General features: G+C 44.3%; 1 protein-coding gene across 4 annotated transcripts in view; it reads right to left on the bottom strand.

Moving 5' to 3' along the window:
* Positions 1-9,776, bottom strand: part of Arhgef37 (Rho guanine nucleotide exchange factor 37) — a 46,076-nt gene extending 36,300 nt beyond the window's left edge. The window contains exons 1-2 of one of the 4 annotated variants that reach the window (XM_060377209.1): positions 9,437-9,675; positions 1,959-2,034 (exon numbers count right to left, since the gene is read on the bottom strand). The gene's annotated coding sequence lies outside the window, so the exon portion shown is untranslated. Of the gene's footprint in view, positions 1-1,958; positions 2,035-9,436 lie in introns of all 4 variants that reach the window. The other 3 variants (XM_021633701.2, XM_021633702.2, XM_021633700.2) reach the window with 3 other exon arrangements.
* Between the last annotated feature and the right edge of the window lie 2,925 nt (positions 9,777-12,701).

The following is a 12,701-nucleotide window of genomic DNA, read 5'->3' as shown; positions in this document are numbered from 1 at the left end:
TAATCCAAGCACTGGGAAGGCAGAAGCAGGCAGATCTGAGTCTACACAGTGAGTTCCAGGATAGCCAGGGCTACACAGAAAAACCCTGGAAAAACCAAAAAAAAAAAAAAAAAGCAGAAGAACTGAATTCCAGGCCCTGGCCTCAATGCCCAACTCTCCTGGCAACACACACACACAAATTAAAATCATCCTGCCACATACTTGAGGCTAAAGGAAAAATGTTACTGCTGCATCAATGCACCAATGCGTCAACAGCAAGCTATTGCTTCTTACTTTCGAACTGCATAAAACTAGGTTAATTCTCTCTCACTTCTATCCACTCTGGGGCAGCGTGATTTGAATATTCCTACACATTCATTCAACAAAGAGTGTGATGGTGTGTGCCTAGAATTTCAGCACTTGGGAGCTAGAAGCAGAAGGACTCTGAGTTTTAGACCAGCCTGAGCTAATAGACAGATCCTTGGGGGAGACAGAGACAGAGATAGAGAGTGGGGAGGGAGAGGGAGAAGGAGAGAAGAGAAAGTCAGTAGGGAAAGTGAGTATCCTCAGCTATTCATACAAGGCAAGTTCAGAAATTACTCCAACGTATTCATTTACTTGTTTATTACATTTATTTGCCTTGGTGAGTGCATGTGTGTGGAGGAGTTGGTTCTCTCCTTCTCGCACATGGGTCTTAGTGGTAAAATTTAGGTCATCAGGCTTGGTGTCAAGTGTCTTACCACACTATACCATCTCTCCAGCCCAAAGGGCAGCAACTTAAATATTTGAGAATAAAAAACAAAAAACAAAAAACAAAAATAAACACGAGACCTAGAGGCTGAGGTTGTGAGATTGTTCATGGATGGCTGTCCAAGGTGAAGGTCAGGAGACATGATGGTAAAAGACCCTACTGAGAAATAAAGGGAGGGAACACCTATAAAACAATAGTTGGGGGGAGGAGAGCGACAACTCCCTGGCTGAATGGCATCGTTGGGGAGATCTCTACAGCAGTCAGAAGAAACATTCCTATACAAAGAGCTTCCAGCGCTCAAACTCAAAGGGGTCTGAGATTGAAAAAAATTACATGACTCATCCTGTAAGCTCTGCCCCTACTATGACTACCAAGTCACTCTCTCTCTCTCTCTCTCTCTCTCTCTCTCTCTCTCTCTCTCTCTTTCCCCGTGTGTGTGTGTGTGTGTGTGTGTGTGTGTGTGTGTGTGTGTATACAGGCACATACATATAGCGAGGTCAGAGGTCAGCTTCAGGTGTCCATCCTTGCCTCTACCTTGTTTGAGGCAAGGTCTCATTGATTTAATGTTGGTCTTGTACACCAGGCTAGATGAGTCTTGAGCACCCAGAGATTCTCCTGTCTCTATCTCTCATCCACTATAGAAGTGCTGGTATTACCAATGAGTGGGTTTTGGGGATCAAATTTGAGCTATGAGGCTTGAGAGACTAGTGATTTTACCTGCGGCTAGGCCATCTGTCAGGTCCCATTACTAAGTATATTCTTAAGATTTATGCTCAGTGCCCAGCAGTAAATGGCCAACAGCATCTCTGCAGGTTCCTTGACATGTCAGGACTTTTCTTTTTAAATTTATCTTATTAATTTTATTTTATTTATATTTTTCCTCTCTTTTTATCCTACAGGTACTTTGTGTATACATTATGGCTTCAGTTTAGTGTTTTTATGGGATTCCTGAGTATGCAAATGAGTAGCTCTTTGTTTCTTGTGTTTTCTCTTAGGCTCTTTTCCTTCTCTTTGCTTGTTTTGTCCTATTACACTGCATTAGTATTAGTAGTTTTGGGTTTTATTATATTGGAGACAGGGTTTTTCTCAGTGTAGCTCTGGCTGTCATGGAATTTGCTCTGTAGACCAGGCTGGCCTCAAACTCACGTTAATCCACCTGCCTCTTCCTTCTGAGTGCTGGGATTAAAAGTGTGTGCTTCCATGGCCCAACAGTATATTTTATTATTACCTCTTAGAAACTTGTTTGTTTTCTAATGAGAGACCGGAAGGGGGATGGATCCAGATGGAAGTGGAGGTGGGAGGAACTGGGAGAAAAGAAAGAGAGGAAATCATAATCAAGATTATATTATGTGAGGAAAAAAATCTATTTTCAATAAAAGGGAAAAATATTCATGCTCAGAAACAATATAAGACAGGCATACTACTTGATGGCTCTGTTCTGTCTTCTTGGTCCTAAAAAATAATTATAAGAGGGACTGTGGAGCTTCATAGCCTAGGACTGGAACCAAGAAAACCTGATTTCAAGTGGGTTTCATTTTGTTTTTAGTCAGGGTCTCACGTAGCCCAGGCTAACTTGAGCTCCCCTGTGGCCACACTTAGCCTTGACTTCTTGACCTTTCTGTTTCCACCTCCCCAATATCAGGACTACAGGCCTGCTCCACCCTGCCAGATGCTGATTGGAAGTTTTGATTCCATGATCAATGTACTGGCTTTCCCAGCATGCTTACCTAACCATCCTTATGGGGTTCTTACTAGACTTTATAAAAGAATGCCTAATGGAGTACCTGCAACATAATAAGCTTCCAGCTGCTTTTTTGTTACTATTTTGTTGTTGTTGTTACACTGGAAAGTTAATATTATCAATGACCAGGTGGGTAAAGAGTTATCTAAGGGTACTTTGCTGACTGATTTAGTTGCAACCTATCAAATTCAATTAAACAGAGTCAGAACAGCTAATCATGACTAAAATGATCATCTAATTATCACCATCTTCATCACTAATAGGAAGTCTGAGCCATAACCTGAAATTGCAACTATCGCCCCAAAACTAGAGCTGAGAGATTGGAAGGGAGACCAAGCGTTGAGGATGTAACTCTGTCCACTCATAACGGAGACTGATTCCTTTTGAGTTTCATTTTCCCACGCACTAATACATTTTTCTTTGTACCTCCATCTTGGCTTAAGGCACACTAAATTGGATTTCTGCCACTTGATTAAGACAGATGGTTTTTTTAGCCCTTAGAAAAAAAAGCAGGTCACTGGGAGTCAGCACAGGCTAATAAAAGGGGGGCGGGGGGGGGGAGGAGGCAGGGAAAGCAGGTCATGCCAGACTATCTTCATTCTCTTACTGACAGTCAATCGTATCAGTAGATCAATAAAATGCTGTAGACTATGCAGCCCAGCAATATGGCCGAGCAAGATCTAATGATTCTCTCTCAGGACATCCTAACAAAAAAAGAAAACAAACATATATGGGTGTGGAGGCTGGGGAAAAAGGCATTGAAAGGAAGTCACGTACACTAAAAATTGATTAAAAAAAAAAATTGCCAGGCAAGATGTACCCACTAGTACAATAGTGGCATGACTGTTAGCGAGTAACCAATTGGTTTCTGACTGCAATTTGAGGCCTGCCCCACACCAAGGGACTAATGCCTGGCACTGTAATCTTGGTCAAAAGCCCATGGCTAGGAAGGTCATGAGCTCTATCTGAGGAACCTACTACTTCTGTTTAGTTAGATGGACATGTTGTCAAATTGCCTTCTAAATATTTATTTTATGCCATTCGTTAGTGTGTTGCTCTCAACCTTAGCAAGAGAAACTTTTTTTTTTTTTTTTACAGTGGGCCAAAGTTAATGCAGAGACTCGTAACTGGTAATCTGAGGATATGTGACTGCTAAGTCCTAACATGGGTCATCCATATCACACTCTGCTTTATCTCCTCTGTGGGGATCAGGAAACATGGCAGACAAGGGGTTGGAGAGAGCGTAAGAGCTGGAGGATGGGAGGAGTGTTGTGAAATGTTTCTTCTGGACATAATACGCCTGATGCAGCTCACAGCAGCTCTGTGTTACCGGCAGAAGATTGAGACAGTCAGTATTTCATCATGGGTAGGGGAGGAAATCATGAGTTCTCCACCCTTAGCTGAAGACTATTCGGCAGTTGTTGCCTGGGAAGCGGTTGCGTATTTGATGGTGGATGGTTCCACACCCATCGACATGCAGACAGAACTAATGAAACTACTACATGGAGTAATAAAAAAAATAAATGGGGAGATGTGGGGGTAGGTAAGGGATGTGGGTGTCTAGAGCAAGTAAAAGAGGGAGTTAGTTGTGTATATGATCAAGATACATTGTATGCACATATGAAATTGTAAAATAGACCTTTTTTCTTTTTATTGTTGTTGGTTTGTTTTGTTTTTTTGTTTTTGTTTTTTTGTTGTTTTTTTGTTTTTTTTTTTTTTGAGACAGGGTTTCTTTATGTAGTCTTGGCTTCCCTAGACTTGCTTTGTAGACGAGGCTGGCCTCAAAATAGAGATCAGCCTGCCTCTGTCTCCTCAGAGCTCTGGGATTACAGGCGTGTACTCCCATACCCAGCTTAGATTTTTTTTTTTAAATAGTAAAACTTCTGAGGTCTGTCCTATTACCAATATCCACTAAGAGGCAGAGGCAAGTGGATCTCTGTGAATTTGAAGCCACCCTGGCCTCAACAAAGTGGGTTTCAGGACAGCCAAGGCTACACAGAGCAACCCTGTCTTGAAAACAAAAAAACAAAAACGAAACGAAACGAAAAGAAAAGAAAAGAAAAGAAAAGAAAAGAAAAGAAAAGAAAAGAAAAGAAAAGAAAACTAGGACTCATGTTTGAGAAATATCTTTAACAGGGGCTGGAGAGATGGATGCGTGGTTAAGAGCATTGGCTGCTCTACCAAAGGACTTGGGTTCAATTCCCAGCACCCACATGGCAGCCCACAACTATAATTCCTGTCCCAGGGAATAAATGCTCTCTTTTTATCTCTTAGGCACTAGGCATACATGTGGTATACAGAATATAGACATACATACAGGCAAAACATGCAAATATAAATAAATAAATAAAATTTAAAATACTTACATTTTTTAAATAAACTCTTAAGGGGTAAAGGAAAGTTGGGCTAAAGTTCAAGGGCCGGTCTTACATTTAGCCTGCACAAGGCCCTAAGTTTGATGCCCAATACTGAGAACATAAAAAAACGAACAAAGGGTTGGAGAGATGGCTCCGTGGTTAAGAGCACTGTCTGCTCTTCCAAAGGACCCAGGTTCAATACCCCGCACCCACATGGCAGCTCACAACTGTCTATAACTCCATTTCCAAGGGATCTGACACCTTCACACTAATGCACATAAAATAAAATTAAATAAAAAAAAACACACCCAAAACAACAACAACAACAAAAAACTACAGAACAACAAAAACATGAAATTGGCCACCTTACTCTTCTACTTAAAAGTCAGGTGAGAGCCTAGGGACATGGTCCGCCTCATAAGCTTGATGACCTGAGCTCAATTCCTGGAACCCTTGTAATCTGTAATCCCGGCACTCTTACATTGAAATGGGAGGTAGAGACAGGAGAATCTCCTGGAAGCTCTCAGGACAGTTAACATGGAAAGGCCATGCTGTGATGAACACAGTGCAGAGGCAGAAACAAGAGACCCCGCTTCCCAAAGGTTATCTCCTGACCTCCACACACATGCTATGGTGAGCACACACACACAAATAATAATAATAATAATAATAAATGTATTTTAAAAAATAACTTAGACCAGTCTCTCTTTACTCCTATGCCCTTTTATTATGTGTTGGTTCATTCAACGAAATACAAATTTTCACAAAGGCAGGAAAATGTGTCCTAACTTTTTCACTGATATATCACTTGCTGTCTGCTCTAGAGTTAGCACATAATATGTGCTCAGTTAACAAACTGAATAAACGATAAAGATGAACACAGTGAACTATGGTTAAATTGCCAGTGATGCCACTGCAAACAGAATTAGAGTAATATGCCCTGACACAAGTCTTTGGTCCTTCTCAAAAGACACCAAAAAGTTTGACATCTGAAAAGGAATGACAATTTCCTTGAATGTTTATACAAAAGGGAACTAGATGCTATGTACTCTCTATGGCTGCCTCTTTCTTTCAGAAGAGTTATTTTGAGATCCAACCATGCAGTAGCATGTAGCAATAGCTCATCACTCTTTACAGCTCCATAATATTATGCAATGGCTATACACTGGCTACTATGGACATGCATATGTTTTGGGCATATGTGTTCTATGTTTATCTGTATATCAACATACTGGATAAACAATCAGTTGTTTCCTGATACCTAACTTGTTCCTCTGTTACCACTGAACTAGACTTAGTAGTGGGATGTTTGGGTCCCGTGGTAAGGTGCTTTAACTTACAAGGAAATGTTAAGTTCTTTGAAAAACAGTTTTCTGGCTTGACAGCAGTGTAAGCAGGATCTGCTCTGCCTCCTGGTCAGTATTGGCATGGTCAATCTTTAATGTTTCTCCGAGGCTGATAACCTTGAATACCCTTTCACACTCTCGTTTGCTACCTATATATTTTCTTGAACAACGTCTCTAATGTATTTCTGTAATGAAAGAGGTTCTGGCTCATTATAGGGCTAAGTGACAACACAGAAGGGTGTAAAGAAGAGGGCAGAGTCCTCCACACGAACCACTGCCTGCAGCACACAGGTAACCACACGGTATGTGAATCACCAGACACACATACAAATCAAGCACAGAACTCCCCTCAAAAGGATCTGGTTCAATGGGCTGGAGTGGAGCATTTTAGCAATGTCTAGGTGTTCTGTAAATCATCTCTCAAGAAAGTCTGTTCTAGAACATATGGGAAGGTATGGGAGGCTACATAACTGTCATCAAGTAAGGAAAGGCCTTCCCCTAAAACAGAAAGTTTGTTTGCTATAGATTGTCTGAAGTCTAAAGGTCTAATTTAATAAAGTCAATTAAAGCCTGGTCTACATAGTGAGTTCCAGGACAGCCAAAGCTACATACTGAGACCCTGTTTTGTGTTTTTTGTCTCGAAAAAACAAAACAAACAAACAAAAACAAATGAAAAAAGAGAAAGAAAGAAAAGTCAAAAGGTTTGAAACAACTGTCAGGGGCTGGAGCAACATTTTGAGCTATTAAGAACACTGATTGCTCTCCCAGAGGACCTGGATTCAGTTCCCAGCAACCACATGTCAATTCAAAACTGGCGGTAATTACAGTTCGGGAGAAGTTGGTGCCCTCTTCTGGGTCCTGGGGGGCACTGCACAGGCACACATACATGTTGGCAAAACACCCATATACACAAAATAATAAAATTAAAAGGAAAGAAACAACTGGGAAACAAAATCATAGCATAAAGCCAGAAGAAAGTTACCAAAATCACCATGCTGAAGGAAAAGGGCCCCTGTCAGTTAAGAAAAGAGTGATACAGAGGTGGTAAAGAGCAAAGACATCACACACACACACACACACACACACACACACACACACACACACTTTCTTCTCTTTGTAAATACTTGGGCAGACAGGTGGTATGTGTCTTAACCCAAATTAAACAACAGCTATTTGCTCTTAGCCAGGCTTCCCTGGCTCTACCAAGGGGTAGAGAAAGGAAACCATACAGTTTGTTTGGTTTGTTTTTTTTTTAAACAGGTCTTTTAATAGACCAGCGGGTCTGCCCGGTCTGTGTCCTCACAATTCCAGATCCACAGATTTAAAGTTCTTCAGCCTGTCAATAAACAAGTACCAGGCTGTGGAGCAACAAGCTTGACAAATGCCGTGCTACTCTTGTGACAGCACTCAGGCACACTCCCTCCTCCGTAGTTAAATAAAAAGCCATTGATTTGAGCTGGAGCAGCATCAGCCGAGGCAGTGTTTATCCCAGTAATCTGCTGATCCAAGGGAGATGCCAGCCAGCTGTTGGCGAACCCTGTGCCCTGGCAGAAATTCAGTGAGCCCATGTGGCTGGGCAAGAATGGCGCTGCCAGGTCCCAGTTTATGTCCTCTGTTCTCTCCTTTAAAAACCCACCCTAAGGTTCCGGCTCCATTTGAAAGAGGCAGGTGACACCTAGGGCCCACCCTTATTAGAGTATCTGATAGTTTCTACTTTTAGTTCTGACTTTGGGTCATAGAGTGAATTGAGGAGCTAGATAGAGGGCTCCGTGATTAAGCATGCCTGCTGCTCTCCCGGAGTTCCTGAGTTGAACCCCCCTTGCCAATGTAACGAGGCACACAACCACTTGTAACTCCAGCTCCATGGGGACTGGGAGGCATCTGACCTCACTCACACGTACATACCTACTTACAGGCACGCACATAGCCATAATTAAAATAAATGCAAATATTTTCAAAACAGCGAAGGTGGTACTTCGCTTGAACCCCTTTACTCTCGTCAGGGTATGTGCTGGGTTTTTGCTAGTCACGATATCGGATATCGTCGACTTTATTATACTTTCATGGGAACATTTTTGGGTCCCGGTAGGATGACTTCCTCAGTCTCTCCCCACCCCACCCCGCCTCATTTATTAATTAATTTGTTTATTACTTGGCAATCTCTCACTGAAAGTGCAGCTCACCTATTTGGCTAGGATGGCTGGAGAGCAAGCCTCAGGGACCGCTGCCTGCCCCCACCCCCTGGGCTGGAGTTACAGAGTTCCCAGTAAGACCAGCAGGCTCTTTTCGCGGGGGGGGGGGGGGCACAAGGCTTTTAAGTGGGTGTTGGGATCCATTTTCATGCCTTCACGCTTGCAAGGCTTTAACCCGTTTCGCAATCTCCCCAGCTCCACTCATGTACACACTTTTTTAATGTTTTCGTTTTATTTTACTTTGTAAACAGCCCAGTTCCTTCCAGGTCGTTCCTAACTGGCACAGCAGTGTTTGACTGAATTATCAGCATCAGCTCTTGCGTTGAGCCTCTACTGTGTGCCAGGTACCAAGCTTTTTACTCAAAACAACCTGGAGGGAAAAGTACCGGGCCTGGAAAAGAGCAAACTGGGCTTCCCAGATCATAGAGGAGGTCGGAAGTCTCCCTCTCTGCTAAGGAACAAACTGTTCTCAGAGGTTCTCCGGGGATGGGCAGCGGACAGCTTTTCTGCACTGACCACCAGAGGACCAAGAACCAGCACCGACGCCAGAGGTACGCTTCTCCGCCTCCAAGTTGGTAAGCACGCAGGAGCCACAGTTCCCTGCTTTCTGAACCCATCTCTAACACCACTTTTCTACCGGGCCAATTCTCCCTTTCAATCCATCTTGGATTTCTGATTCTTTCTTGCCCGGCCTAGCCGGTCTATTCATAAGTAGAGTTTCTTAGCCAGGACCCTTTACTGTCGTTTGAATGTTTCCTTTGTTTTAAATGAATGGTTTCTTATTAAAAGCCGCCTCACATCCGACACAGGTAGCAAGATAAGAAACTGAACAATAACCATTTGCTCTAGCCCAGCTTACTTTTCCGGACCTGTTTCCCACCCAGAACACGGCTCGGTGGAGCCACCTGCATCGGGTGGCTTGTGCTCCTAAGACTGGAGACGCAGCATCGAGTGACCTAGGATCCGGCCGCGCCCTGCCTCTCTGTCCCCCACCTTGCACTCCCCGTCTGTCCAGCAGCTGTTTCCCCGGCAGCCCTCCTAGCGGCATCGCGTCGCCGGGCTGGACTCACCGCGCACGCGCCGGTTGCCCTCCGGTGTCACTTGCACCCGCTGGGCTCGGGCTGCAGGGCCCGGGGAGGCTCCTCCGTCCGCTGTGCACGCGCAGAGCGCGCCCCCGCCTTTGTCAGTTGCCACTCTGAGGCCAGGTTGTTTTCCGCGCGCGCTCCCTGAGTCACCCAGCAGCCGAGGGCGTTCCCAGGCCTCGCCTCCGCCGGTTGAGGGCGGGGCAGCGCCGCACCTGCCAACTCACCTGCCGGACTGCTCACCCGCCCCTAGCGGGACTGCAAGCCAGATCGTGGGCCTCCCTCTTGGCCACGGTTTCTGTTCTTCTTCCCCAATCACTACACTTGAGGGCTGTGTCTTAGTTATTTTCTATTGCTGCGATTAACACAGTGACCAAAGGGAGAGGATGTCAAGGTCAAGATCACAGCCCACCCTCAAAGGAAATCAAGGCAGGAACTCAAGCAGGGCAGGAAGCTGGAGGCAGGATCTCTGCTTCACAGAGACAATGCAGGAATGATGTATACTTGCTTTCTGCCCATGGTTTGCTCAGCCAGCTTTCTCCTACAAACCAGGGAGCAGGGTTCCCCCACAGCAATTATTCATTGAGAAAATGCCCCCATCAGACTGGCCTGCAGGCCAGTCTGTGGGGGCATTTTCTCAATTGAGCTTCCTTCTTCCCAGATGACCCTAGCTTGTGTCAAGTCCACCAAAACCTAAGCAGCTGGGACTTAAATTCTGAGTTCTTCCTGTGAAGCACCACGTGTTCTTGCCCCAAGGTTCTGTGCACGCAATCTTAGACAAACTTGCCAGCAGTTTCTTCTGGGACATGAAAATGCTGGTGTTTTATTTCGTATTACAGTGAGTGAGAGTCCCTTCTAGGCACTGAAGACTCAGAAGTTAATTCCACAGACAGGGTCCCCATTAGCCAAATCCTCCTGTCCTAGACACTAAACTCCCAGTTGAAAGTGCAAAATACTGTGAAACCGACAGTAACCTAAGCTTGTTTATGGAGACAACGCTGACTGGCTCTACCCTAGAATTTCTCTAAAGGCAGGATCTCACTGTGTAGTCATGGCTGACCTGAAACTCACTATGTAGACCAGGTTGGTGCCAGACTCTTTGGGTTACTGTCACTAGGGCCAAGGTGATGTTCATTTCTTTGTAGATGTTCAATAAATCATTATTGAAAGACAAAAATGAAACAAAACAAACAAACAACAGAAATCCAGGCCAGGTGTAGTGAGTATACCTTAAATCCCAGCACGAGGAAGGAGGAGGCAGGTGGACCTCTGTGAGTTCAAGGCCAACCTGGTTTACAAAGCAAGTTACAGGACAGCCAGGGCTACACAGTAAAACCCTGTCTCAAAAAAAAAAAATTACATTTGTCTCATTTAAAATTCAAAAGCATATTCTCAGGATTGCTTCTCATTGATCTTTGGATTTCTTCAGCACCTGGCATACTGCCAAGGTACAAATTAAGAATTGAGAAAAAGAGCGAGAAGTGATTTGAAATGGAACAGCAGATATTCTGAGACTCACAGAACAGCGAACAGCTACCGTTTCCTTGGCTGTTTCTTCGTTCCCAGAGGCCTACAAGACTCAAGGGAACCCAGATAGAACACCCAAACCAGTTGCAAAATCACCTGTAGTATTATTTAGAGGTAAGTATTATAAAATGCCAGATAAGACTCTGGCGTTAAATATATCTAGAAATGATGGACCAACTAGAATGCTAGTGTCTTCAGTAACAAAAACTGTCTCTGGTTAATGAAGCAGAAACAGAATGCGTTGAAGGATCTTGAATTAACAAAATCTAAAGAGTTGGAGATATGGCTCAGCAGTTAGGAGAGCTCCCTACTCTTCCAGGGGACTTAATTTTAATTTCTAGCACCCACATTGGGCAGCTGACAACCAGCTCCAGGTAGATCTGCTGCCCTCTTCTGGCCTCCACATGCACCTGCACACACATGGCACACAGGCCTGCAGGCAGATAGTGTGTGTGTGCATGTGCGTGCGTGTGTGTGTGTGTGTGTGTGTGTGTGTGTGAGAGAGAGAGAGAGAGAGAGAGAGAGAGAGAGAGAGAGAAAGAGAGAGTTCAGGGCTCATGCGTGTGTTTAACAAATATTAAGCAATATTGTAATAAGTCTTTAAAAAAAAAAAGGTGAAGAACCAAGCTAGAATCATGGGCAGGCCCCACAGGAGGCTAGAGCAGCGAGTTCAACCTGTGGGTCACAACCCCTTTGAGGGTCACATATCATATATTTACATTACAGTTCATAACAGTAGCAAAATTACAGTTATGAAGTAGCAATAAAATAATTTTATGGTTGGGGGTCACCACATTATGAGAAACTGTATTAAAGGGCCACAGCATTAGGAAGGTTGAGGACCACTGGGCTCGAGGATCGGATCCATGAAGGATCCACAGCACAGGAAGGATGCCTCTGCTCTAACACTGGCAGTGTGGCTATCCCATCACCAGGATCGGGCTCTGGGGATGGGCTGTCATACCTGCAAACAAGTGCCGAATGACATCTTCACTCTAATTCACTACAGTTGGCTGAATACTTTTACAAATTGCCTGCTTCTCTTTACTCCGCCCCCCCCCCTCCCCACACACATCACAGACTAAGATGAACTGTGTATTAGGGGTTTTTTGTTGTTGTTGTTGTTACTGTGACAAAATAGCTTTTAAGTGGGAAATTTTGTTTATGGTCTCATAGGTCTTTGTTGCTGTCCAGATGCATTGCTGTAAGGCCTGTGGCAAGGCAGAAGCACCATAGAGGAATTTCACAATAAAGGAAATCTGCTCACCTCCAAGAAATCAGGAGGGAGAGGGAGGGAGAGAGAGAACAGAGACCTGCCCTTTCTAACTAGACCCCACCTCCTGATAGTCCAGTTTGCTATGAACTCATCAGTGGATTAATCCCTAGAGGAGGTCAGTGTTCTTGGGGTCCATTTGCCCCCAAATAAAAACAAAAGTGTGGCTTCATGTTGCCCTAGTTATTTACTGATTGCCATGGTAAAATATCCTGACAAAAGCAACTTATAGTTGAAAGGATTTGTTTTGGCTTACAGTTTCAGAGAGAAACAGTCCACGGGGGTGGAAAAGACCCCGCAGCAGGCGGAGAAGACAAGGTGGCAGAAGCAGGTAGACGATCACTTATATTACCTCTGCACTCAGACGCCAAAGTGTGAGAAGAAGTGGCCATGCAACAAAGCCTCAAGGTCCCCAAACAGGAGCACCTATGATGGGTAAGCATTACCCATCCA

The sequence above is a fragment of the Meriones unguiculatus genome, chromosome 2 (genome assembly GCF_030254825.1).
Source record: "Meriones unguiculatus strain TT.TT164.6M chromosome 2, Bangor_MerUng_6.1, whole genome shotgun sequence".
Taxonomy (NCBI): domain Eukaryota; kingdom Metazoa; phylum Chordata; class Mammalia; order Rodentia; family Muridae; genus Meriones; species Meriones unguiculatus.
This window is presented reverse-complemented; position numbering and strand designations above follow the sequence as displayed.